Here is a 27,915-nt window from a genome sequence, read left to right on the forward strand (position 1 = left end):
ACCAAGTTGGGCACACAGTGACCTGCCTGTGAGGGAAGCCCCAGTGGGAAGGGAAGCTGTGGGGCTGGAGATCTGGCCGCAGGGAGGAGCACAGCCTGCTCTGTGGTCCTGCGGCGGGTCTGAAGAGGTGCAGACTGGCCAGACCACAGGTAAGCGCAATGTCCGGGGTGACTTCTTTTGATCTGAGAGATAGCTACACCGTAACTGAAGGATTAAACTCATTTTGTGGGTAAAAATTCGGAAGCAGTGTGTTGAAGTTGGCAGTTCAAGACCACTAAGATAATGCTAGGAGAAGGAAGAAGAGAGAAGGGAGGAGAGGAGCAGGGAGAGCTGGAGGCTGGACCAGCTCCTCAACTATGAGACTTTTGACATGCTTAATATAAATAGTACTTCAATTCATGTTTACTTTTTCTAAAGACTAATTTGCTAAATGTTTCTCGCACTGCTGTTCAGCTGCTATGTACTCTTAGGGGGATTTCTCTGAAGAGGTAGCCAGGGAGCAGCCTTATTAGGGTCCCACTTCTCAGAAGGCACTGCTGGTGGTGTTTTTTCCCAGTAGAATGACATTTAACCTCATGAAACATTTGGGAACAAGTGTAAGGGGCGTAAAGATACTGCAGCCCCAGTCTGCGTCAGAGCTAAGGGCGGGGGCCACGCCACGGCGGCTCTGCATCCCACCCGGTGCAGGGTTTGGAACAACATAACACAGAGCATGTGGGCTTTTCTTTGGAAAGCTGTCACATGGGTAGCAATCTGTGTGTTCTCCCATTATATAGTTTGATGTCTTGTGAGAATAGAAAGATTTCAAAATTAGCATCAACATTTGAGAAGAAATAAAATTTCTTCCATATGCTGCTTAGCTTGGGTGGCAGCAAAAAAGGCAGAGCTGAACCCCAGAATGTTCTGTTTATCACCTCTCCCCACGGTCCATCCGAAACTGTTTTCAGACGTGCTCCTGCCTCCACGGTGGCCTGAGTTCTGCTTTCACTGCTCCTCGCTCTTTCCTGCCCCCGTCTCACGCTGGGCCTCTCTGGGCTGGCTTGGTGCCTGCCCTTCCTGCCTCAGCCTCGCCAAATATTGACATCAGGAAGGTGAAGGCCGGCCAACCTCCTCTTCCTCACTCCTTGGCTCTTCTGGCCAGGCCCTCCCGGGGTGACACAAGCCTGGGTGTCTTCCAATTGAGCCACACCATATTCTCCAGAGGCCCTGCCACACGGTCCCTTGACCTAAACATACAAACAGATGACACTGACCCTACGTCAAGGCTCTGATGGGGCCCTCGGATTCAAAGAGCAGAGACCCTCAGATCAAGTTAAGCACAAATTTATGGACTTCTCTGGCCTAGAAGTATTCTGTTTTCTGACTTGTTCATATTCTGGGGACATAGGTCTCTGGGCATTTTATGGTGCCCTATTGTCCAGAAAATAAACAGCTAAGACCTTGACTTTTTTTTTTTTTTTTTTTTTGGTAAACTGAACAGTCTCCTGTGTCTCACCCAAGTAAATGACATTTTTCTTGTTCATAAAAGCCCCTGCGGTAAACAATAAATTCTCATATAAAGGAGATAGCACAGAATCTTATTAGATGGGATTTTACTCACCCTGAGGAAACCGCCCATTTGATCCAGGTGATCTATCTTGGAAAATTGTCAACTAGTTCAAACTATATAAAAATTCATTCTTGGGGCAGCCCGGGTGGCTCAGCGGTTTAGCGCTACCTTCAGTCCAGGGCCTGATCCTGGAGACGGGAGATCCAGTCCCACGTCGGGCTCCCTGCATGGAGCCTGCTTCTCCCTCTGCCTGTGTCTCTGCCTCTCTCTCTCTCTGTGTCTCTCATGAATAAATAAATAAATAAAATCTTTTTAAAAAAATTCATTCTTAATATGCCTACATCTTTCTATTTGGCCTTTTGTGCTGTCAAAACATAGAGACTCCACTGCCCAGGGTTCAAGAACTGGGCTTTGGCCTTGAGTCTTCCCCATCTCTCATCCCCTTCCTTCTTAAGACCAAGGAAAACAAAATAACTTTGATATTAATAAAAATTAATTTTCATAATTTATTATATTAACAGATGGAAGTAGGAAGATACGTTGTTTTCTTAACATACATGGAAATAATGGGCAGCATCCAACAGCAATGCATTCTAAATAATTATTCATGGACTTGAAATAGAAAGGAGCTTCCTTACCTGGGCCCTTTGTCATTGGCACAGATCAGTTTACTGAACCAGATAGTTGACATCTTGAAGCCTTTGGGAGTCTAAGGTCAGGAAAATGTCAGAGGAGAGGGAAGGGGCACAGGAATAGGACAGGCACGTGGGGATGGGAGCCAGGGGCTCCCCAAGGGCTCATGGGCATCTCACAGTGGCCCCTGGCATGCTGCCAAGTGGGGTGGTCCTCCCCTGTTCATTCTCTGTCCTCTGCCATCCCCTCCTGAGTGTCACACTCCAGCTCCTGTCCCAGACTAGGAAGACAGGAAGAAAGCATGGAAACAGCCTTAAGCCCATTCTTCTTTCCTGTCCTCAAAATTAGCTGGGGGGTGTTGCTGTACCAAGGAGGCCAGACAGAACAGACTCTGATTTCTCTCTCATGTAGCAGTCCGGAGACGGGAGGGTCCAGGCAGATGGGTGGGCTCAATGAGGGCCTCCTAGACCTAGGTTCCTCCTCTTGCTGCTCTGCTGTCTTCAGCTGTGGTCCTCAGCCACATGGCCACATCTGCATTGTAGCCTGTGGGACAGAAGTGGAGTTGGGGGACAGGATTTTTAAGGCGTGCCACCAAGAAGTTGCACTTAGCACTCTTGCTCACCTCCCATTGACCAGAGGCTAGGCAATGCCAACGCAACCTCTAGGGAGATGAAAAATTTTAGTGTCTAGCTGGGCAGCTCTGCGCCCTGCTAAAGCCCTAGCAGAGGGCAAGAGTAAGAGAATCGCTACTGGGAGCTTGTCGGCAGTCTTTGCCGCATCCTCCCTCCTGGGGTGGCCCGGACACTGAGGCCAGAACATGGAGTCCTGGGCTCCTGCCCTGCTCCGGGTGCTCCTGCATTTCAGTGACTGAGGCTGCATCAGTCCCCTGCCCCCACATGGCCTGATTTGAGGGGCTGGCTGACTACCTTGGCTTCTATTCCAGATTGTGTAGTAGAACTAAGGACACTATTTCCGGCTGCTGACCGCCTGCCTGAGCTTTGAGAATCAGCAGCTGAGACCCTGGCTCTGGCCCCTCCAAGTGCCGGCAGGGGTGTCTCTGCTCAAGCAGCCTGAGTCCTCAGAGGCCACAGAACCCCCTTGCCCCCATGCCATTGTCTACCCTCGTAGGTCAGGCCAGTCCTTCTCCCTTGGGCCCTCCTCAAGTGACATGGCACCTGATGGGGTGTGGGAGAGGGTGATGGAAGAAGAAGTGTCTGAGGGAGTGTGCTGGAGGCAAGCCTTGAGCCCTGAAGCACTCAGTGCCACAGGGGCTGTTATGAATTGTGCCCCCCTAACGCCCCATTCCCATGTTGAAGTCTTAACCCCACCACATCGGAATGTGACTGTATTTGGAGACAGGGCCTTTAAAGAGGTGATTAAATTAAAATGAGACTTAGAGTGAGCCCTAGTCCAATCTCACTGGTGACCTTTAAAGAAAAGGAGATTGGGACACAGACACACACAGATGGACGACCCATAAAACCACAGGGAGAAGATGGCTGTCTACCACACCGCGGAGAGAGGCCTCCGAGGGAGTCAACCCTGCCAACACCTTGGTCTCAGACTTCTAGCCTCCAGAACTGTGAGGACGTAAATGTCTGCTGTTAAAGCTGTCAAGTCTGTGGTACTTTGTTATGGCAGCCCTACAGACTGATACAGGGGTGAGTAGGGACAACTGAGGATATGAACTCTGATCACTTGGTTGTCAGGTGCACATTTCCTCACCCCCACTGTGGCCAGGGCAGGGCAAGGGGCTCAGACTCAGCAGCAGAATGCAGGGGCTGAAGGAGATGTCAGCCTCCCCTGTGTTGGCAGGGCTCCCAGGGTGCTGTCTACAGCCCTGCATTCGGGAGCCACCCACAGGTATGAGAGAGGAAGGGGCAGCCCTATGGGGCTCAGTCACCATTCTCCAACCTCTCTCCTTTATTATGAGTCTCCAGTTTTTTTCTTAATGCATTTTGGGGTTCTGTGTAATATTTCACTTACCAAAAAGAATCCAATTGGTTTTGCAGAAAAAGAACTTAAAAGCCACTGACCTAGGACAAAACGTTCATTTTATACCTAAGAAAATCATTGGCCAGAAAAGGTAAGTGATGGAACTGTCGTCACATAGGGAGCTGGAAATCTCAGAAACAGAGTCCAGATCTCCTGACTCACAGCCCAAGCGTCTTCCCACCCCACAGTGACGTCTGTCCCAGTGGGAAGGATGGAAGGCCGCAGATGTCTCAGTACCTCTGGACCAGAAAAAGGTTGTGTTCCAGGATCCCAAGGCATCAGCCTGGAGCTCAGGAGGCTTGGGAAGAACGGATCAGTGAGATCTACAGCAGAGTGCAGGAATTCCAGCTCAGCCCTCCATGGGACATCCAGACTTTACTTTCCCTCGCTGTGATGTAGGAAGGGCACTGGAGGAACAGTGAGTACAAGTTACTAAGTGAATTGTTGTAGGTGTTAATGGGAAGCAAGGAGGAAGTCTTAGAAGGAGCAGAGTAAGTGGTCTTCATCAGTGCTCCTCAAATTTTCCATGCAGATTCTTACTGAGTAGGTCTGATGAAGCCTGATTTGAGGTTTCTCACAAGGTCTCAGGTAATGTAGATGCTGTGACAGCATTTATGATTTTATGTGTCAACTTGGCTGGGCCACGTACCCGATTATTTGGTCCAACACTATACCAGATGTTTCTGTGAAGGTATTTTTAGAATGAGATTAATATTTAAATCAGTGGGTTTTGAGTAAAGCAGATTGCCCTCCATAATGTAGGTGGGCCTTATCCGATCAGCTGAAGGCCTCAAGAGAACAAAAACTGACCTACTCCTAAAGAGGGAATTCTGGCAGCAGACAGCCTTTGCGCTCAAACTGCGACTCTTTCTTGGGTCTCCAACCACTGGCCTGCCCTTCAGATTTTGAATTTACCAAGCTTCCACAACGATGTGAGCCAGTTCCTTAAGATGATCTCTCTCTCTCTCTCTCTCTCTCTCTCTCTCTCTAAGATTTTGGACAGGTTATTCCAGTATTATTTTTTTAAGATTTTATTAATTTATTCATGAGAGACACAGAAAGAGAGAGAGAGGCAGAGACACAGGCAGAGGGAGAAGCAGGCTCCATGCAGGGAACCCGATATGGGACTCCATCCCAGGACTCCAGGATCAGGCCTTGGGCCGAAGGTGGTGCTAAACCACTGAGCCACCCGGGCTGCCCTGGACAGGCTCTTCCAATTCTTTGCTGCCTTCTCTGTAAAATGGAGATTTTACATTTAGCACAGTGCCTGGCACTACTTAGGAAACTCTTAATAAATTCGAAAAATAACCTTCATCTACACAGTGGAGATTATCACCATAGTACTGGGAAAAACTGTTAAGAAGTCTCGGCTTCTCTGCCTTTAGGAAATCTTGCCTCCACTCCTTCTAAGCAGTTAAAAACCTCATCTTCGCAATCTCAAGGAAATGAGATTGTACTGACCTTTTCCTGAAACCCAGCATCTCTAGACTCAATCCCTCCAATAGTGTTTTTAGTCTTGCATCCTGTCCTGGAGAAAGCCCTTCCTGGCACGTGAAGGGACCAGCCCTCTTTTCCGGCCTGTCTGCTCAGTCCTGGTGGCCTCACTTCCCACCTCTTTCCTCGCTGCCTAGCAGGAAGAAGAAAGCAGCAGAGGGTTTTCCAGTCAGGACATGCTTGCCATCAGCTTTTTTGCTGTTAACAGAGCCAGCTTTCTCTTCCTGTTTTAATTGGCATCAATCTGTTTATTACCAGTGTGGTTCTTTGGAGAAAAACCAGAAGAACAATCTCATATCTGAACAGCAAAGAGCACTGGTCTCCTTTCTGCTTGCTGCTTGCTGTCTATCTTTAGGACTTCTGGCTCCTTCTGTCTCATGGGCGGGCAGGCACATTGAGTTAGTGTCATGTGTAGAGGAGTTGACTGGTATCAGGAGAAAGTTTCTGCAGCACTATGGGTAGCTCCAGGAGTTTTGCACAGAAGGGACTTGGAGGTAGGAATTTGTTGGCAGGTGGGGGAAGGTACTAGAATTGTCCTACACCTGTGTCTCTAGAGCAATCACTCTGGTTTTGTTCAGAAGCCATATTATAAAGCATGGAGGTGGCAAACTTTGACACTGGGCCAAATCTGGCACATCTCCTGCCTTTGTAAATAAAGTTTTATTGGGATACAACCCATGCCCACTCATTTGCCTATTGTTTATAGCTTCTCTTGTGCTACAGGGGCAGATTTGAGTAGTGGTGACAGAGACTGTATGACCTGTATGCACAAGCCTAAAAATACTTACACCTTGGCCCTTTGCAGGAAAAGTGTCCCAACCCCTGACAATGGCAAAGCAATGACAATGACAATAACAATGTTTATACAAACATGAGAATGCATCCTTTGCACATTTCAAATAATATTTGTATCTGGGGATGTCTTGGTGGGTGTGATAATAATGATGCCTTGTGAGGAGAGGAGCATCTGGTTTTCCTAAGCTGCCCATTTGTACCGTGATGGTTCAGATGCTCGCTCCTTGGCCCAGGATTTGACTCTGCAGAATGTCAGCCCTAAGGTCCTGGCTTCTGCCTTGTGTTCAGGTCCAGCTTCTGCCCAGAGCTCCTGCTCTCCTCTTATTCTGAGTTGTTTCTCAGTTTTTTCAGGCCATGGGATCCACGGAAAATGACATTATATATAAAAGGATGAGGCCGCCCCCAGTGAAAATGCCATGTGTAAGAACTATGCCACCCCAGGCCCTCTCCAGGCCCCCAAGACTGAAGCCCAGGCCTGTGGATGAGGGCAAGGCCACTGACTGCCTGGAAGTTATCACCACCCCTGAGGAGTCTGAGTGAGCGCTCACGTGGGTGGTAAGAGCTCTTTGGATCTGCTAATCCAGGAGGTCAAGGAGCATGAGCTACACTTTCCTGCTCCTGCTCCAGGATGGGACCTCCTGTCCCCAGAGCTCCCAAATGGACTGACTGTACCACCTTAATAAGCACCTGGTACAGCATTCTAGATCCGCGGATGAGTTCTCCAGTGTTTTCTCCTCCCTTTCATTTAAGCCTAACTGAAGTTCTGACATTAGGCCAGACAGCTCCTACTCGCTCTGTCTGTAGCTGAGGAGATGGGACCTTGGAGAATGGAAGCAGGCTGCTCACGGTCTCATAGGACCCAGGCTGGCGAGGGCCCGCAGCACCTTCAGGGGTGTGCTGGTGCAGTAAGCAACGGGCTCTCTCCTGGAAGTGGGAGTGGAGAGTGTGCAAGCACAGCGCCCGCCTGGTCCTGGTGTAAGTCCTCCCCCAACCCCCTAGGCTGGGCTGGCACACGGGTGCGGCTGGGCCAGCGTGGCAGGAGGAAGAACGGGGACTGTGCGCCCAAGGCAGGCTCTCAGAAAGGAGGGTCAGGGTATTGGGCCCCTGCAGCTTGCCTGTCATGGCTTGACACCCGGCTCTGCTACTCACTAGATGTGGGGTCTGAGAGTCAGTTCCTAAACCTCTTGGGGCCTCCCTTCCCTTCTGAGGGCTGAACAGGCATTGTGGGTACAGCATGGGAGCAGACCTGACACAGGAAGAGATCTGGACGCCTCACCGGGACTCTTGGACTCTGGGAGCTGGTGTGCAGAGAGCCCTGAGCGCACCCACCCCCATCACCCACACACAACTAAAAACGAATACAGCACTGAATCATATATTTACAAAACCCCAAAACATTCAGAGGTTTTTCTCATGATGCCTATATCAAAAAAGTTTTTTTAATGAAAATCATCAAAATCTTAAAAAACGAAAAGCGTTGGGGTCCCCATGTTGATATTATACTAAATTCTTACCTTTTCTATTGGATGGCCCAGGATGGAGGTAATATGTTTGGGAAAAATGGGCACCTGGTATCTTTCAGGACCCAGCTGGAAAAGTAGGAAGAAGTAAAGGTGTCCAGCTTGGGGTAACTAGTCTGGGCTCTATTTAGACGGATCCCCACAGGATTGTGCCCAACTAGCTGCCTTACTACTTGTCTCAACCTCTCCTGAAGTGTTTGCTGACTGCCTCCGAGTGCCTCACAAAAGGGTGAAATCCGTCTGCTCAGAGCTGGCTTCGAGCCCAGGGGGTGCTGCTGCCACAGTGGATGTTGGCCAAGGGCAGAGAAGGGTCAGGCTCGGGGGGCCTGGGGTCGAGTGGGGAGTCAGGAGATCACTGCTGAGGGTGGCAGCCAGGGTTGGCTCCCCAGATGGAAGGAGAAGCAGATGAAGACAGGAGGTGGGGTCAGCACTCCCCTGCCTCTGCTGTGTGATGGAAGGGTTTCCTTCCTCTAGCACCTCAATGGCTTTGATTCTCCCTTTGATCTTCTCTCCTGGTTTGGTCCCCAGCTTGTCCTCAGGTGAGAGAGCGGAGCCTCAGGTGAAGACCCGTCTGCTGGCTGGCCTCCACCGTGTGGGGGGGCCACTGCTTTTCAAGCCCCCACCCTTGGCTGGGCGGGGGTCAGGAGAAGGGTGCCCCTCCTTTCCTGGGGCAGAAGAATATACCCAGGACTCAGCTCTCCCTAAAGTCATCTTCACACCCCTCTCATGAACTCATTTTCCCAGTAAGTAGGCCAGAGGCGGGTGATGGGCTGAAATTCAAAGAACTAGTATTTGGCCACTTTTGGCGCCTCTTGAAGGTGCTCTATTTTGAGGACGTCTCTTTAGAAAGCAATGCACAGGGGATCCCTGGGTAGCTCAGTGGTTTAGCGCCTGCCTTCGGCCCAGGACGTGATCCTGGAGTCCTGGGATTGAGTCCCGTGTTGGGCTCCCTGCATGGAGCCTGCTTCTCCTTCTGCCTGTGTCTCTGCTTCTCTCTCTCTCTCTATGTCTCTCTTGAATAAATAAATAAAATCTTTAAAACAAAGCAATGCACAGGTGCTCACAAACTGTCCTTTTCAGCAAAGATCTTAATGCAACAGGGCAAGTCCTCACGTGACATCCTGTTACACTCTCTATACTGATTCTACATCCTGACCGTGGGACCAAAGAAAGTCCAAAGCAATTTGAAAAATAGGCAAAAACGCAGCAAGGGTCTAGGTGCTGTTTTCTTAGTTGCTTGGCCATCCCTTTCAGTCAGACTCCTAAGGGGGGCTGTGCCCCAAAGAAGGGGAGGACTGCTGGTCTGTAGGGAAGTGTGGTGCATTGCCAGCTTCCTCCGCACCCTGGGGCTGCCTTGCCCACGGTCTCCTGACCCCTGCAACTCTTTCACCAGGTCCTTAGGTCCCCTTCCTCCACAAATGAGGCCTCATTTTCTAACTGGATTCTGATTTAAGCAAATGTTTTATGATTTCATCATTTACCAGTTGAATCTGGGATCTACTGCATAGCTGAATCCTATTTCGTGGGGGCTCTGTGGCTCCGTGCAGGTGGATGCACTGAGACTTCCCCTGTGTGGTCCTGCCCACGGCCTCTGTGGGCACTCAGACCCTGGCGTGACAGGCTCCCCCATGTGCTCTGTGTCTGCTCAGCCTTCTGCAGCAAAATCCATCACCTACTCACCCTGTCCTAGCATTGGCCAAAGGACCCCTGACCTGTGGAACCAAACAGCTAGGAAGCCGGGTCCCCTGAATTTCCTTGGCAGACCAAAAAAAGCTAGGGACAAAGGCAGAAGGGAAATGCTGTCCTTATACTGCTTTCTCTGTTCTTTCTCAACTTCCTGATTGTCCTATAAACCTCTGTACTGTGAGTCTCAGTAAGGTGCTAGGTGAGGAAACAGAGAAGTGTTCCTGTTTTAGCTTAACTACAAACTCTGAACTTTGTTACTTCTGCTAAGTGACAAAGGCTATGCACTACTGGCCCTCAGGATGGTTGTGAGGACAAAGCTGGCGACCTGCAAGAGAGAGTTCCCAGGACAAATGTCTGCACAGATAGGGTACTTGGAAGAGGCGGAGGTCCTTGGGTCCTACCAGCCAGAGCGGAGTCCGATTAAGGCAGAACCGACCTGTGCTTTGCCAATGAAGAAATCTCTAAACAGAAGTGTTGGGAAAACACAGCAAATCCAATAGCAAGTCCTTTCCAGAGGCCTCCTGGGCCAGCGTCTGCACCAAGTCAGTCTCTTAGTGTCCCACACAATGCCTACCGGATTCGCGTTTGTTACTGCAGCTGCTGATGGGAAAGGCTCATGATCAAAGCTATGCTTATTTATATACCTCCTTTATAGACAAAATTCTCAAGTCTTTCTGTGATATTAAGGAGGTCGATGAGGTATGCCTGTTTTGTGCACGTGTCTGGTATGTGCATTTATGGACGTGAGTCAGAACCCAGGGCCACCTGTTCCAGACGCCCATGACAAATACTCAATGCTGTCAGACCAGCGCTCTGGGTCTTTGTGCCGTGAAGAATGTGGTCACAGTAGGGTTAAGCCCGGAGAAAACGGAGGCATGCAGCAGATCTTGTTCTTCCAAGGGAGACTTAGTAGATAAGACAGAAGGCAAAACCACAAACTGGATGCAGCAGGGACAAAACAGGCTCTTACCGTGACACAGATTGGAGAAATGTGCTGCCCTTGCCATTACCCTCCACCCAGTGTGAAGGGCAGAGAACGCTGTGAGCACCCAATGGCTTTATTATGGAGTAAAGTTTGGATGACCTGGGCATGAAGTCACAGATCTGGGTGGCCAGACCCACAGGACACCTCAGCTGTGTGAAATGATGCCAAGAGCAAGTCTGCACACCCCAAAGAGCACCACCTCCTTTCACTTCAGCTTCACTTTTCATTTCACAAGAGGGCCTGTGAGCCAAGGACAGAGCATGGCTGGCCTTGGGTGGCGGCATCTCTCCAGTCGTTGGATGCTCAGAAGGCTTCTTACAGATATTTGCCTAATTCCCACTTTAGACTGCACCCCCTGGGTACTTGGTCCTGGGCTTTGCAAGCCCTCCGTGGGCTCTCAGGCTCTGTCTCACTCTTGGAGTACATCTGTTTTATGGCTGGCAGAAGAAATTCAAGACCCATAGGCCATAACCAGATCTTAAACAGCAGTGGCTTTGCTGAAATCAATTTCCCAGTGACAGATGAAGCATGGACTCCATCGATCACCTCTTCTCATAGGCTCCTTTCTCTCTCGTGGCACCTGCCAGCCAGCTGGTGCTCACCAAGCTGAGCTCTCTAGAAAACCATGAAGATAGATGTCAACTCCAAGATTTCAAGTCCTTGCGCCTTACAGAGCCAGGATTCTTGGAAACACCTGTCTGGGTACTTCTGTCGCTCTCTCAATTGGCTTGTCTGTCTGTCCATCTCCCACACACACATGCACACAGGGGCATGCACATACATGACCTTTAAAACTCCCTTTCTCTTTATTTTCCTTTTTCTTTTCTTTTTTAAGGTTTTTGTTGTTGTTGTTGTTCGTTTGTTTGTTTTAGAGAGAGAGAGAGAGAGAGAGCGCACCGGCACGCATGAGAAGGGGCAGAGGGAGGGGCAGAGAGAATCCTGAGGCTGATCACAGAGCCTGACCCAGGGCTTGATCCCAAGACCCTGAGATCATGACCTGAGCTGAAACTATGAGTCGGATGCTCAACCAACTGAGCCACCCAGGAGCTCCTGTTTTCCTTTTTCTCAGCATCTTTACTTATCACACTTAAAATACTGGATATGCTGTCTCTTCCCCTTGTAGGTCCATATCAACTTTACTCTCAGGTTTTGTGTAATTTCAGAAGGGACAGGAAAGAAAAGGTATCTTGGCAAGACCTTCTTTTATCGATCCATTCATTGATTCACCGAATCATTCAAGAAAACTCCTCTGCTGCATGCTTTGCTAGTGGCAACAGGTGAGATGATAAATATGATGAGGAAGCCTCGCTCTCACAGTGTTGGGTGTCCGGCAGGAAGCCATCGGTGTTTGGAGAAAGTTCTCCTGCTACCACAGACGGATGCCAGCCTTGCCCAGGCCACAGTGTGAAGCCGGAGTTTGGTCTCAATGCTTCTTCCCTCATTCTTCCTCTCAATATCCACCTTTTTCTGCTTTCTCACTGGGCCCAAGATCCCTGCAGAATGATGGGCAGTCCCTGTGTTTCTTCTCCTATGACCTCATGGCTGGGCCATGGCTCCCCTCTCTGCATCCCTACTCTTCATGGTCATGGTCTGCCTGCTGACTGCCCTTCCCACACAATTGACCTCAAGAGTCACCACTGACCACTGAACTGAAATAATCACACCCACCCTGACCACCCCTTGAGACAGGGGCCCTCTCAACTGATATCCTAGCATATTTATAGAGATTGATAGCTTAAAGCCTTTTATCCCTAAAATAGTACTTGAATGAGGCAGTGTTTTTGTACCATTTTAAAACTCAACACTGAAGCTAGGAGAGGTTGAATGATCTGCCCAAGTTCATGGAACTCCTAAAAGGCAGGATCAGGCATCAAACCCAGATGTCTGACTCACACCTGCTTCTCCCGCCAGGTGGAATCATGAGGTGGCCAGGGTTCGGGGACAAGCTCTGAAAGCTGTAGAGTGCCAACCAAACACGAGGTACTAGTCTGCTTCTGTTTATAGTTGTGATTTTTAGGATTTTTAGAGCCTCAACCCAAAGTCCATGGGAGATTTTTTGAAACCTCAAACCCCCTACATGATAGTTCCACACTTTGCTGGGTGTTACAATGATTTATTGGGTATGCCTTCTTTAGTAGATGGGGAGGGCTCTTGAGGTGGTGAATATAGAATGTGTAGGGGATGGGGGGCCTGGATCAGGAGTAGGGGAAGTACATGAAGGGACCCAAACTCTTGGCTATGGAATTACTAATAATAAGATAAATATGCTGAGTTAGTCCAGGAAGCCCTTGGCATCTGAGTTTTCAGAAGGTCCAAGGTGTCCCTGGACACCCTTGGGAGCTGATGGCCCTGACCTGGCCTGCACCTCAGAGCTGATCATTGGTTTGCTGAGTTTATCCCCTGCTCTAAAGACGGCTTCCACTCTAGGCTCAGCTGAACTTCTCTGTTTTGAATCACTTTGCCAGCCTTTGGCTTCCTGAATGTTTGAGAGAATAGAAATCTGGATAATTATTAATTGGCCACTTAGCTGGCAAAGAAGGGTATGGGTCCTAGAGCTAGCAGATGGAGCGGCAGCAATGAGGGCACAGACCAGTCTCCCCAACTCCTGGCCTCTTACTCCTGTTCTCCTCTGGGCCTCCTCCAGGCTGCCCCTGCCTGCAACTTGCCAGCTCCCTCTACTCTGCACTTCTCTCTCTGTTCAGTTTGATCCTTTCTCTCCCTGAATCTTTCTTTCTTCTCCCCTCAGTCCCCTTTCTTCATTTTTTTTTAAATTTTTTTTTTATTTATTTATGATAGTCACAGAGAGAGAGAGAGACAGAGAGAGGCAGAGACATAGGCAGAGGGAGAAGCAGGCTCCATGCACTGGGAGCCCGACGTGGGATTCGATCCCGGGTCTCCAGGATCGCGCCCTGGGCCAAAGGCAGGCGCTAAACCGCTGCGCCACCCAGGGATCCCCCCCTTTCTTCATTAATTGAAGTTAATTCATAATATGACTTTGAGGCTCATTAAAAGTTATTTGTAGGATTTAGTAAGCCAAAACGTGTTTATTTAAATATTCATTGAGTTTAACATCTTCCATCCTTCTCACATTGAACTTCTCATGTTCAAGTGAATCCCAGTGGCTCTGTCCAAATTCTGTCTGTCTGAATTCTGTTTTAGGTAGGTCAGGGACCTTGAATGCTCACCCTTAAGGGCAATGAGGATGTGGATCTGGGCAGGTGTTCTGTCCACAGTTTGCTGCTTGGCTCTCACTCAGCAGATGTTATGCTTGATCCCTTAGTGTACTTCCCTGTAAAATACAGGCTTCCTTCAAGGAATGGCAGTTAATGCATGCCTCATTCTGAGCTGGGTGCCTGGAAGGACAAAAGAAGTAACAAAATACCTGTTATTCTGGGAGTAAGAATACTAGCCTGGGTATACTGGGAGGCTGGTTCAGAGAACTCAGCTGCATTTCCACAGAAGAAAAACAAGACACAAAGGATAGCTTTATGCCCTCACCCATTCTGCTGAGCTCCAAGACAGGCTCTCTTGGCTGATAGCCAGCCTTGGGAAGGGAGATATGCTTGTACACTCAGGCTGGCATGATTGCAAGGTGCCTCCTCATTAATTTCTTCCGTTGTCACTGTGCGTGAGCATGTGTAGCTTTAGGAGGAAGCAAGCAAGCATTAGGAGCACCTGACAGAAGCTTCTCTTTCCTCCCAGGTCTAGTGCGGGGGAGGGGGAGGTGCGGGGGAGTGTGTAGGAAACAGGGATATGCTCACAGGAGGTGATTATGCAAATAAGTAAATGATTTTATGAAGAGTTCTTAATAAACATAGGAAATGTTTATGATTTGAGGTTATGTAAAAAAAGGCACACTCCCAAATCACCTATTACATAGTGGGAACTCCATGGCCACAATGGTCCTGAGGGGGAACCTGTAGGGTGTCCTGCGTCAGGACCACATTCATCTCTGGGAGTCTGGTGGTCCTGTGGGCAGACTGAGCGCCGACAAGCATCCTGGGAGGGAACAAGGCCTGAAGGAAGAGATCTGTGCATGGCCAGTGACAGGGCTTGGAGGGGGGGATATTGACCTTCACTTTGGCCCCGTCCTCATGGGTTTCCATCTCTGTCCTGAGAGTGCAATCTGGGAACACACAGAAGAGAGCCTTTGCACTCAGGGTTCTGTGGGGTGCTGGGTGGCAAGGGCCCAAGTGCCTTACCATCTGAGAGTGGCAAGAAAGGTGCGGGATGGCCCCTCTACTCTGCCTAGGGCTGCCTTTCACCTCTCCTGCAGAGGGTTCCGGGAGGAAGGGGCAGGGTACCTAATGCAGCCAGCACTGTCTAGGGAGTCAAGTCCCCCTCTCCAGGTGGCTTTTGTCCTGAATTAAATGTGTCTTTTATTTTTGGTTTTCTGATGTTTTGTCATCTGGGGCCTTGTTGACCCTGGAAGGACTGTTCCTCCCGGGGCTAGTCAATTCCTAAAGATAGTAAACAACTCACCCAAAGGTCCTGCTTTCCCAGTGCAAAGCAGCCAATCCAGAGCACACCCCATTCCCACCTCCTCATCCAGCTCTCGTTCTGGGCTACTATCTGCCTGCCCTAAGTGCCCAGGGCCAGGGATCAGAAAACAAGGGACAGGCCTCTGTCCCCAAGCCCTGAAGTTATTCATGCTAGCCAAACCTCAGCCTGCTTGCCCTGCCTCTCCCATGCCTTTGCCCAAACCATAGTAAAAGGCTCTTGCCCACGTTTGCTCTTACAACCCTCCCGACCCACCCCGATGCTTCCCTGAGTGTCCTACATGATCCCTCGGTGACGTAGTGTGCCCCTTTCTTCTGGAATCTGTGGGCCACAAACTATCTTCTCCTTGATGGTAGTTTCCTGATCTGTTAGCTTTGTTGTATATCAAAGAAGGCCTGGGCCTGGCCTGAGGAGGCCAGGGGAATAAGAGTAGGCCATGGATAAAACCCATGAAAGTCAGCAGGGAATGTGCCCAGACGATGCCAGAGTGGGTTAGGTGATCTTTTCTGCTTCTATGTACCCATCTTTTCCAAAGGTCAGCAGTGAGTATGCTGTACTTGGGTGATGGAGGAAAGGCTAAGTTTTGTTTTTGTTTGTTTTTAAGTGGTCTCGGTCTCTGCAGAGGAAAGATGAAACAGTGGGAGTGTGTGCTCTGCCAGCACCATCTCTGCTTCTTTGGGTCTTGATGAGAAGCAGCAAACCGGAACCTCTACACCCGGAGGCAGGAACCGGCCCCAGTGTGTCACCTGCTGATCAGCCTCATATCCCGGCCCCCCAGCTGGAGAGACTTTCACTCTGTGAGTTCAGTGAGAAACCACATGTGTTCCTGGAACAGATTCTCGGCCGACTCCAGGGATGCTGGTGGGGCAGCTGTGTCGAATTAGCAGGAGTGGGCAGGCCCACCCCACACAGCTGCAAGACAGCAGCCCATGGGGCCAGAAAGGAAAGGGAGGGGATGCTGCGCTTTCCCAGCCTTGGAGTATAGGGACAAGGCTCAGGGTGGGTCCCAGGCAGGCTGTCCTCAGTCTCAGGCTGGCGAGTGCAATGGAAGGCACCCAGCCTTGGCATCAGGAGACAGACAACCTTGCACAGTGCCCCCTGCCAGCTGATGAGCTTGCAGACATCATTTATCCTCTAGGTATGATTTTACCACCTGTGAAATGGAACCATCATGGATGGGTAACATTTTCAGATCCTGACTTGTGTAACATTTCAGATCCCTCCCCTAAATCTAGTAAAGATTAGGCTCTGAGTCCTGTGCCCTCAGGGTGGCAATGCAGGTGAGGAAGAGATGGGATTAAAGTCTTCTGACTCTTCTTTCCAAAAGCCTAAGCCTCAGAAAGAGAGAGGATTCATGGGGGTGGCGTGTGGATCCATGATCATCAGCCATGCACCAGAGCTCCCCTTTGATCACATCCTCCTCAACACTTGTTTCTTTTCTTTTTTAAAAAAATAACGGCCATCCTAATAAATGTGAAGGGGTATTTCATTATGGTTTTGATTTACATTTTCCTACTGGCTAGTGATGTTCAGCACCTTTTCACAGACTTACTGGATATCTGTAGATCTTCTGTGGAGGAATGTTTGTTCAAGTTCTTTACCCATTTTTAAATTGGGTTGGTTGTTTCTGAGTTTTAAAACCTCTTTATATATGTTGGATATTGATCCCTTGTCAGATACATGATTTCCAAATATTTTCTCCCATTCTTTGGGTTTTGGTTTCACTCCCATGGTAGTGTTGTTTGATGCAACAAATTTTGCAGCAGTCTTATTTATATATTTTTTCTTTTGATGCTAGTGCTTTTTGTGCCATTTCCAAGAAACCATTGCTAAAACCAATCTCAGGAAGATTTTTCCCTATGTTTTCTTCTAGGAGTTTTATAGTTTTAGTTTTCATGTTTAGGCCTTTGACCAAGTCAGATTATTTTTTGCATACAGTGTAAGGTAAGGGTTCAATTCAACTTCATCCTTCTGCATGTGGCTATCCAAGTTTCCCAGCATGGTTTGTGTAGTCTGTCCTTTTCCTACTGAATGACCTTGGAAGCCTTGTTAAGAATCAACTGACCATATAGGCAAGGGTTTATTTCTGGACTCTATTCTACTTCACGGTCTATATGTCTATCCTTATGTCAGTTTCATACTATTTGGCTTTTGTTGTGGCCTCATAGTAAATTTAGCAATCAGGAAATAGGAGAGCTCCAAAATTGTTCTTTTTCTAGATTGTTTGGTTATGTGGGGCCTCTTGAGCTTTAATATGAATTTTATCATATTAACTAAATCTTTAATTATGTGTTAACATTTCTCCATCTTTATTTCAGTTGAAACCTCTTCAAATTATTGTGGGATATGGAGAATAAACACATGAGCCCTTGGGCCGGTTGCCATGCATCCTGAGACTATCTGCAAGGGCCCTCCAGTACAAGTGCCTGATCGCACTTCATGCTGATGTCTTAATGAGAAGTTTAAGGACGGTGGTTGTAAAGGGGCCCACAGTGCTTCTGGAAAACAGCAACAACAAACTATAGTAAAGGATGACTCTCCTTTTCCTGGGAAACTTTACCCAAAACGATTTTAAATCCTCTACAGTGAGTTTATCAGTCTGATAGAAACTTCTAGTTTATTGTTACTATTATCATTATTAATTTTGTTTTATGTTGTTTTACCCATCTGTGTGTGTGTGTGTATGTGTGCACATGCTACAGAGGAGGCAGAGGAAGATTGATTGTTTTTCCATCCCTAAAGTGGCACAGAAGTGCCCACCTCACCTCACTCCTCAAAGGGACTGCCCCTTTACCTCCTGCCCTAATACACTCAAGGATTTGGCTTCATTATCACTTTCAAGGAGCTCAAAATTTGGCAAACTCCTCTGAAACCCTTCACAACCCCCTGTGGAGAAGGTCATCTGATACCCATCCATCCCTTTGCTGCCTTTGGAGTTAACTCACTCCCTGCTCATGACTGGACAGCCAATTAATAGCAAAGCTGGAGAGAGAACAGGACTCAGGAGCTTCCCGTTGGTTCCAGAGCCTCCTGAATCCAACTCATTTAAACTCCTGCTGTGGCCCAGGATGGTGCCCAGGGCTCTCCTCTTGAACATGCATGTACAGAATTCTGAGAATTAGGCAATGAGTCCCACTCTTGTTGTCATCCCTTTCTTCAGTGCTCTGTCTGCTGCTGAGAAATCGACTTGTGAGCTTCCAAAAATGAATTTTAGATGGAAGAATTGATGAGAGATAAATGAGACAGGAAGAAGAGGCAGAGGAAGAAGATCTTTTTTAACAGCTGACTCCTCTTCCCCTCAACTTGTGTTTATAAGACAAGGAGTTCAACGGATGTTTGGTGTCACTCTTGGCTCTGTCGCCTGAAAACTTGAAACAGATACAGTGTGTAAACCTTTAAAATGAGTAAGAGGATATCTGGGCCGAGTGGGGAACAGCTCCCAGTGCGGCCAGATACCACATCCCTAGCTGATGCTGAGGCCTGGCCCAAGGACTTCTGGCAGGACTGCCCCCACCAAAGGTCCCAAGACCTGCCTCCACAGGAACCAGAAGGAGGGAACAAAACCTCCTGGGACAACTGGTCTATCCTACTAAAGAGTTGTTTTGAGCTCCCTTCTCTTGGTAGCTAATGTTCCCTTTTAAAAGAGAGACCCCAGAAATGCCACAGAGTAGCCTGTGCTAATATTCCAGTGCACAAACCACCAACCAATTTGTACAGTGGGCTGGTTTGGCCATAAATGTAAGATTTTTTTCCTCAGAGTCTATACACAGATAAGTGTGTTTGAAAATTCTAACTCCTTTGTGTGTGATGAAAGCATTCAGAAATTCAAACTGTGGTGTTCTGCTAAGGACTTATCGAGGCAAGACACTATCTAAACATTTAACTTTGACAACAGGCCAGCAAACAGAAATACCATATGTGAATTTCCTGCTTGTTCTTTATCTGAGACATTATTGGTGGTTCCGTCTTTCCTCTGTAGCACCCCCATCTTCCATACTCATTTAATTATGGAATTAGTAGAAACTGATTTCAAAAATACGATCCAGAGAACAGGCCAGTTGCATGGGCATGAGACAGAAGGACCTGTATTTGATTTAGTTCTCTGCTGTCAGTGTCTCAAGATTCTTAATAACTTTTGGACAAGGAGCCTCATAATTTCATTTACCACATTTGCGAATTATGTAGCTGGTCCTGTTCGGATATACGACTTCCCATCTTGGCTCAAGCTTGTGGTGTGCCTTTAGACAAATATTCTACTCTTTGGGCCTCCGTTTCCTTGTCTAATTTTCTCCCCAAGGGCAGTGGTTGCATATTTATTTACTGTAAATTCCCAACCCCTAGCATGGTGCCTGACACATGTAGGTGCTCAGTAAATACCAGAGGAGTGAATGAATTAAGGTCAAATAAAATTTGTTGCTGGAGATTTGAGAAAGAGTGCTGAATTACAGAAACACATTTCCTAAGAGTTATAAAGACAAGCATACTGAATGGTCAATATGAAATGAGGATGACAACAACAACACTTCCCATCTGATAGCTTGGCTGGTAATTTACTAAATAGTGGATGAGAACAAAAGAATAGAGCTTTCAGTGAATAAACCTGGGACCGGTGCCAGACATTTCATTGGATCTTATGAATTCCTCATCTTTACATGAGCATTCATGGAAAAAAGCCTCACAAGCTATAAAGAAAGCTCTGGATATTACATTTCAGGCCAAGGTCTAGTTCAGATGCAATCTGGGAAAAGCATCATTTGGAAAGCTGTCTGCCTGCAGAATTTTATTCCTCATTAATATTTTGGTCTTACTCAAGACAGAGGCAGAACTAAAGCCTGGGCCTGGGAAGCAAGATTTCTTGTGAGGATGTGTTCAGGCAAAAGTGTGGGCCTAGCCCAGATCGAAACGAAACACCAACTCCAGCAAACTGGGAGGCATTTAATCAATGGCTGTGTTGGCCTCTGCCTCAGACTTCTTGATCATCTTCCTTGCCTCTTTCCCCATCCCTGGGCACTGGCATCCTCGGCAGAAGCTTCATTTAGAATGTGCCTTACCACTGAGCTTCTGGGGGATACAGGCACAGCTGTGCCTCAGATGTGAGCAGGTAACTCTGATCAACATAGCTGAGCTTTTACTCTTCAGTACTAAGGTTAGAAGGGAGGTCACAGACCATAGTAGCTACTGAGTATTGGATACCTACTATGTGTCAGGTAACGTGTCAGGTGCTTTGTGTATATTATGTTCAATCCTCAAAGTTCCTGAAAGAACCTAATATTATACCCATTTTAAAGATTTATTTATTTAGTTTGGAGAGAGACAGAAAGAGAGAAAGAACATGAGTGGGAGGGGCAGAGGGAGAGGGAATCTGAAGCATGCTCCACACTGAGCATGAGCCGGGTACGGTGCTCAATCTCATAAGCCTGAGATCATGACCTGAGCCCAAACCAATAGTTTTGGCTGAGCTTAACCAACTGCACCACCCAGTTGCCTCTATTCCACCCATATTAAAGGTAAGGAAAATGAGGCTTAGATAGGTTATTTGGCTGAGTTCAAGCATTTACTAATGGTACAATTGGGATTGGAACTCATAATCCAGATCTCTCTGTCTCTAAAGCTTATACATATGCTCGTTCTCATCTACTACCTGCCTCCTGACTTCAGGCTTGGCCATGACTCCTGATAGAATTTGGGTGGGTGTGTTGTGGACAATGGCTCTAAAAGCACTTGCCATGAGAAAGCGTGCCTCAACAAACCATTGTCCCTCAGACTCAGCCTCAAAATGGGCCGTGTGGAATAGACTGGAACTGGGTTTGAAGCTGGAGGGTAACTGAGTTTTGGGGCCATTTGTTCTACACAGCACCATTACAGCAATAGCTGATTAATACAAGCCTAGTGTCCCTCCATAGGAAAAGAGAGCTGAGATGATACATATTATGAATTCAATAAATTCTTATTTATTGATTACTCACTCTGTGCATTGAGTTTAGTTCTGGGGAATACAGTAACTAATGAGTCAGACACCATAGGCTTCCTTGGTTTTGCTTGCTGATTTATCCTTTTCTACCCAACTTTTTTTTTTTTTTAAACAGATTTTATTTATTTATTTGAGAGAGAGAGAGAGAGAGAGAGCGCGCACAAGCTGAGGGAGGGGCAGAAGGAGAGGGAGAAGCAGGCTCCCCACTGAGCAGGGAGTCTGAACAGGGCTCCATCCCAGGACCCCGGGATCATGACCTGAGTCCAAGGCAGATGCTTTACTGACTGAGCCACCCAGGCACCCCTTTACCCAACTTTTAAGTGTTAGCATGAAGACTCCATTATAGATCATCTCATTTCTCTATAGCCCTTCCTAAGCAATTGTGTCTCTGTCCAGAGCTTTAATTCCACCCACATCTATAAATCTCTGCTGTGCTGAGCTCCAGATTGGCAGAGCTAACCAAATTTCCACTGCCTACTTCACTTTGCCACCTGCAATTTATAGGCCCTCCAAGCTTAACATTTCCAAATCTAAACTTAATGTTCCATTTCCCCAAATCTGAGCTTTCTCCTTTTGGCAACCAGAGAGGAAGTCTTGTCCTCATTCTGTGCTGACAGAGCAACTCGTACTTCTCCTTGGTAGAGCTTACAAAAGTCATAATTAAATCTGTTAGGTACTTGTTTGTCTCTCTCATGGGAATATAGACTGCTGGAGAGCATCGACAGATGTGCAGGTGATTATATACATTCACCTGCAAACTAAGGCCCTAACTTTCCCATAGCTCTCAAGGCTTTCTGTGGTCTGGCCTCAACTTACCAGGTAGGCCTAACACTCTCCACTCATAATTGCTCTTTTGCCAGAAAGGGAAAGACCCTTAAATGTAGGAAGAGTATGATCTATTGTCCTGCAAATGCAGGAGGATGCTCATGGCCCTAGACCTTGCCTGCTGGCTCTGAGGAACAGCCCTCTCTGAGTCTGCTGTCCCCAGGAGCAGACGCTTTGCTGCCCCTTTTACCACTCTGTCTTCCCGCTTTCTGAACTATCCCTGTGCAGCACTGAGAGAGAGAGCACAGAGCAACTGAAGCAAAACTGAATCCTGGCAAGCGGAGGCTGTGGAAGGGAAGGTGGCCTATGTGCTCTGACCCCCTTGCGTCAGAGCTCACATCAAGCCCTGGGGTTGGTGTGTCACCTTTTTCTTTTAACAATTTTCGTGTACTACAAACTCTAATCTTCTTGTCCATTTCTGGAAATCCCCTCATTTTACTACTTTCCCAAAGGCCCATTTAAAATTTTGGCTTTGCCATGAGCAATGTTTGGATCTGAATAGCTCTAAGATAAAGTGAAATGTTTCAAGTTAACATTTTCTTTTGTTTCAAGATTTCATGTGTATTTTTTTTTCTGGTTAAGACCGCAGTCCAAAGTCCACATTTCAGATAGCACATCCAAGCTGCAATCTCAGACCAGTGAGCTCATGCGGTGTTTGTCTTGGCTCAGGCCGCCTGGCCCAACAGGCTCTCAGGGTGGGTCTCCTGATTAGAGTGACAGTGACAGTCCGACAGTCCAACAGTTGACAGTCGGGTCCTGAGATTTTGTTAAAGATGAGGCCAGTCAGCCTCCTGGGGAGCTCCAGCACCTTCCTCAGGACCTCAGGAAATCGTCACTGATCCCCGGTTGGACTTCCTTTGCACCTCTGTGGTCTTTGACATTGGCCAATGCTCTTCCGCTCAACTAGGATAGTGGTGGCAGCTGGTCAGGGACATTCTAAGCAGGTTGTGAGGCAGACTGGGGAGTATACACATCCCTGACAGTCTCTCTGAGCAGATGTCATGCCTGCATCCAGGGCCTGGTTTTCAGGCCTTTGCCCATGGACCAGCTGATCAGCCCATTCCTCACCTGCCAAGTACAGTTAAACACACAGAGACCACACTGTCCAGTGAGAGCTGCACCCATTCCTGTCCTACCCTAGCCTGAGTCTTTGCCAACATCCACACCCCTATCTAGAATCCTCCTGTGCTGTTTCTAAGTTGCCCCCAGAGCCCCACGAGGCCTCTCCTTGCCTGTTGGCATCAAAACTTCCTCCAACCTCACAGGAGCTGGCATCCAATTTCTTTTCTAATAGACCTCCAAGGGCCAGGCTCCACAGACTCTGGGGCTCAGGCCACTTGGCAGCTTCTGGGGATGCAGAACTTAGGGCTTCCAGTATCTCCTGAGGTCCAGGGGGGATGACCATGTTTGGACTAAGGTGGTAGCACCATATTGATTACATTTTGAATTCTGTGAGGTGGCATAGAAACTAACTACCACTAATGATACCTTTTCTGTGAGAAAATATAATGTGTTTTCTATTCACCTGTTCCACACCCAGAGCTCTGGGATGTGTGGGAGCAGCATCTGAGCTGTTAAGTTTGGGTCTGGAACAGGCCAAGTTCAAACCCAACCATTATGGCCAATGGTTTTCATGGCCTTGAAGGGCTATGTGTGGGTAGCATAGCCAAACCTCAGTAAATGAAGTAAAATGAAGACAATAATCAAATTTTTAAGTCTTTGTAAGGGACAAAGAAAATGTATGTGAAATCCACTGCATGAGGCCTCCCATATAGCTCTTGATGCTATATAAATCCTAACCATCCTCTCGATAACTTGTTTCTAAGTAAGAGATCACTTGTCTGTTGGTAAAGATCTTCCATGGAACTTTCTGGAAGAATATAGCAGTACAATAGAGGTCTTAGAATGTGAGGGTGGGTTCTGATCTGTCACAGCACTGTGTGACCATGTCACCCACAATGACTCTGGGCCTTGCTTATCTGATGTGTACTATGAATGGTTTGCCTAGAATTGTTGATTTTCAAGCCAGCTCTGGCCACACAGAGATGCTTGGGGAAGAAGAAGAGAGGGGGAGCTCTGTGCCCATCTCCTGGCTTCTGCAGAAGAATCTTTCTTTATCAGGGCCCCCATAAGCTTTCATTTGAAAGAAAGTTTTGTACTTACAAGGGAAAATTGAAAACCCCAGAACTAGGAGAGAAGTAAGGAATCCCAGATCTAACATTCTGGAACTGAGGCTCTAGCAGTCTAGCATATGACAAGCTGGCATTGCACTCTGCTCTGTAAAGGTTTCCCTTCTGTAAAGGTTGACTCACTCACAGGATGGTAATGAATTCTTGTCAGGGAGAATGGCGCCAGGATCCAGCTCATAACCAAGTAGGCTGAACAACACTGATTATACAAAGGGCATGTCAACTTGTCGCAAAGTACCATATGGTTGATTATTTCTAATAAAATGAGCTCACATTGGATTGCCAATCTGTGTGTGTCTCCACTGTCCCAGAAAAGACAACCTAAATTGATTGAAGGCTGCAAGTCTTCAGAAACTGCATTGTGGATATGGTCATTGAACTCAGCTGTCACTACCCTTAAGCCAATGTGGCCAGCAGAGATGTGCATGTTGATGGGGTGTGCTTCTAGGCTGGCTCTCTACAGGTAATGGGGTTAGGCTGGGCATGGGGTCAGCATGGGCTCCTCACCAGGGGCAGCCAGATGGTCTGTGACAGATGCTCATATGTTGCCAAGTCCTCACTTAGTTCCTTTTATTTCTTCTCCTGCCATTGTCCCCACCCAAGAGACAGAGCTGGGTGGGGAAGGGAAGTCAGGAGGATTCTAGGGGTTTGGGGGTGCTGCAGTGGCAAAGTTCCTGGAAGCAGCCTGCTGTGTAACTTGTGACAAGATGGCTCCACTCACTGCCTTCCTTCTAAACCAAGCCTGGTCTCTGCCCCAGTCACTCTGAGGTCTGGGGAGAGTCTAGAGCTGCTGCCCAGGACAGCAGCCACAAGCCACATGTGGCTATTGAGCACTTTAGGTGTGGCAGTTCCTAATTGAGATGTTCCGCCATGGAAAACACATACTGGATCTCAAAGACTTAGTACTCAAATAAAGAAAGAACATAAAAATTTTATGAATAATCTTATATAATAATTTACATATATCTTACTAATAATTACACGTTGAAGTGATAACATTTTTGATATAGTGAGTTAAATAAAACATGCAATATTACTAAAATTGATTTCACCTCTTTCTTTTTTCTTTCATGTGGTTACTAGGAAATGTAAGATGACACATGTGGCTCATATTAAAATTCTGTTGGATGGCCCTGGACTAGAAAGAATCAGATTTGCAAGAGGCCCAAATGGACCCTTTCAACAGATTCAGCAATGTTCACCAAGCAACTCTGTGTGCCTAGAGCTGTGTTAGGTAAGGCAACAGGGGTGGGGGGTGCTCCGCTCTCTGCCCCACAGATGACTGGCTGAACTGCTAGGGGAGGGTGGGAGGGGGAGCTAGGTGCCCTGATAGTCAGAGGGGCTTGGAGAGCAGTGTCCATGGCTACTCTGGGTTATACCGCCACATCTCCCTAAGAATGTCTACTCCTGGAGCGTGCCCTAGAAATGCACAACAGAGGACATTCACACATGCCCACAACAGTTCCCAGAAGCACACAGGCCAAGACAGTGGAGGATCAGTTCTGACCATATGCCCGAGAGCACCTGGCCCTCCTCTCTCCTCCACTGAACACCCTCACCATTCCCATGTGGTGACTGTCAGGCCCAGACAGCTCCGAGATTTTGGGGAGCTGCCTGTCCTTCTCTGGGTCCTCTTCCTGTGGGGAGAGCCAACACGTAGTGCAAATCCCGCGATCATTTGTGGACAGGATAGACAGTCTGATAGAGAAGGGCAGGAGGGAAGGAGAAAGGAAAGATGTTGTCACAGTCCCCCCAGGGGAAAGCCATGGCTCACCTTGGACAGATGGACTAGGGCAAGGAGTGCATGAGCAGCTCTGGCACTGCTTGCCCTCAGCAGGTGAGGGAGCACGTGTGTGGGGGTGGGGGGTAGGGGGGTTCCTCCTCCCTCCTTCCTGCCTCCCTCCCTTGCTCTCTTCTCCCTTCTTCCTCTCTCCTCCCTTCCTCCCTCTTGACTTCTCTCCCCCCTCTCTGTCCCCACTCCTGGCCTCCCTCCCCCCTCCCTCCCTCCTGCTCTGTCCTTCCCTTTGATGCCTGGGACTACAGCATGGGAAGAAAGCAAGGCTCCTGCAAACATAAAAGCTGAAGGTAAACCCCAAAGCTTCCTTTGTTTTCCCTTAATCTGCTTCAGGCTCCCACTAGCTCAGTCCTAATTGAGTTAGTCCTTGAGTGAAAGGGGGTTTAGAGACGTTAAACTGTTATTTAATCACAAGTGGCAGGTGGGGTGTGGGGCAAAGGGCAGGAGAAGAAGGGTCCGTGGGAACCCTGAGCTGAGGGGCGCCCTCCATGCCCTTTCATTAGTATTTCAGCCAGGGTTTTCCAAACTGCTGACCATAAGCTATTAGGGGATTGGGAAATCAGTTTAGTGGATTTCTACCAGAATGTTATAAATGTGGGGGTGGCCTAGGGTGGAGAAAAGGAACAGAAGGCACTGCATACAGTAAACAGAAGTGTTGTTTTGTGAAATTTTTGATTCAGGGGTATGTGTGCTTGCCCACGTGCGCGCGCGCGCGTGTGTGTGTGTGTGTGTGTGTGTGTGTGTGTGTACACCAGGCTGTAGGTCACCAGCACCAAAGTATGAAAGCTACTCTGATGTATCACACGCTTCTAGAAGTAGAATCCCCAATGTGTTTGGATCTGGAGACATGGTAACTCACAGGGAGTGGAGTACCCATCAGGCGAACAGAGCTCTGCAAGAGGGCCGGGGAAAGGATTTGGGGTTGGGGTAAGGGGCAGGCCAGAGGACTTGGAAATAGGAGTTGTGGGCTGTGGCAGAAAAGGCAGCGGGGGAGGTGGGGGTGGGAGGTGGGTGAAACCGAAAGCCCTGAGGGTCTAAGCCAAGTCTGAACACAGTAGCTGGACCCCAGCGGGTGCGTGGCTCCTCATGCTGAACGTGCTGAACAAGAGAGGGACATTGTCTTTCTGCATGTTCGTGAGTGATGGGGGAAAGGAGGACGGCAAGGGGCAGATGGTCCTGGAGAAATTTCAGAGCACGCTAGCACGGACCCACAGTAGGCAGCTTTCCCCCAGCCCAGAGGACCTTTCATTTTTTTTTTCTCTTTTAGATTTTATTTCAGAGAGAGAGAGAGAGAGAGCGCGCATGTGTGCAAGCATGAGCAGGGAAGTGGCAAAGGGAGAAGCAGACTCCCCAGTGATCAGGGAGCCTGATGGAGGCTCCAGCCCAGGACCCTGGGATCACGACCTGAGGACCTGAGCGGAAGGCAGACACTTCACCAACTGAGCCACCCAGGTGCCCTGAGCAGAGGGCCTTTCTATTTCAATTTTTAAATAGCCCACCTTATTCATTTGCCTTTCATCTTTTATGTGTCACAACAAAGAACCTATTAGTCAAATAATGAGCACTTGGGATTCCCACTGACCTATTTGTTCTATTTCTAAAATAATTTTTCTCGCTGAATTTTTTCTTTTGGTTCCCTCTATGTCTTATTCCCATTAAACTTAACTAGATCGGTAAGTGGGGTATATTTGAAAAAGCAATCAGAATGGTGAAGTAAATCCTGGTTGATACGTAGCCCTGTGGAAGGAAGCAGCTCATCTCTAGAAGAACAAAGACAAGGCCCTGCGATGCTCCAGTGTGCGTGCCTGGAGGCCAATCCGACAGCTCCCAGGCCGTGAAGGTTACCAGTAATTGTCTGAGAGCTACGTGATTCCTTCACACCCATGCAGAACCCTGAGAATCTCATGGGGAAATAGAACTTTATCTCCAAGACAAACTTTGAAGTTTAAAAATAAAAGCAGGCCCGCCGTTTCCTAGA

General features: G+C 48.1%; 1 long non-coding RNA gene across 6 annotated transcripts; it reads left to right on the top strand.

Annotated features, from left to right (window-relative positions):
• LOC144312191 (uncharacterized) lies at positions 1-27,915 on the top strand. 6 transcript variants are annotated; one of them, XR_013377632.1, is made up of 7 exons: positions 4,036-4,268; positions 4,366-4,595; positions 15,762-15,954; positions 17,476-24,605; positions 25,226-25,376; positions 26,186-26,227; positions 27,205-27,915. It is a non-coding gene; the product is annotated as an uncharacterized LOC144312191 (long non-coding RNA). The 6 variants fall into 6 exon arrangements; XR_013377636.1 differs by having other exon boundaries at positions 27,607-27,915; XR_013377633.1 differs by lacking the exons at positions 4,036-4,268; positions 4,366-4,595 and adding exons at positions 10,398-11,934; positions 12,569-12,637.

Source organism: Canis aureus, chromosome 4, assembly GCF_053574225.1.
Source record: "Canis aureus isolate CA01 chromosome 4, VMU_Caureus_v.1.0, whole genome shotgun sequence".
Lineage (NCBI taxonomy): Eukaryota > Metazoa > Chordata > Mammalia > Carnivora > Canidae > Canis > Canis aureus.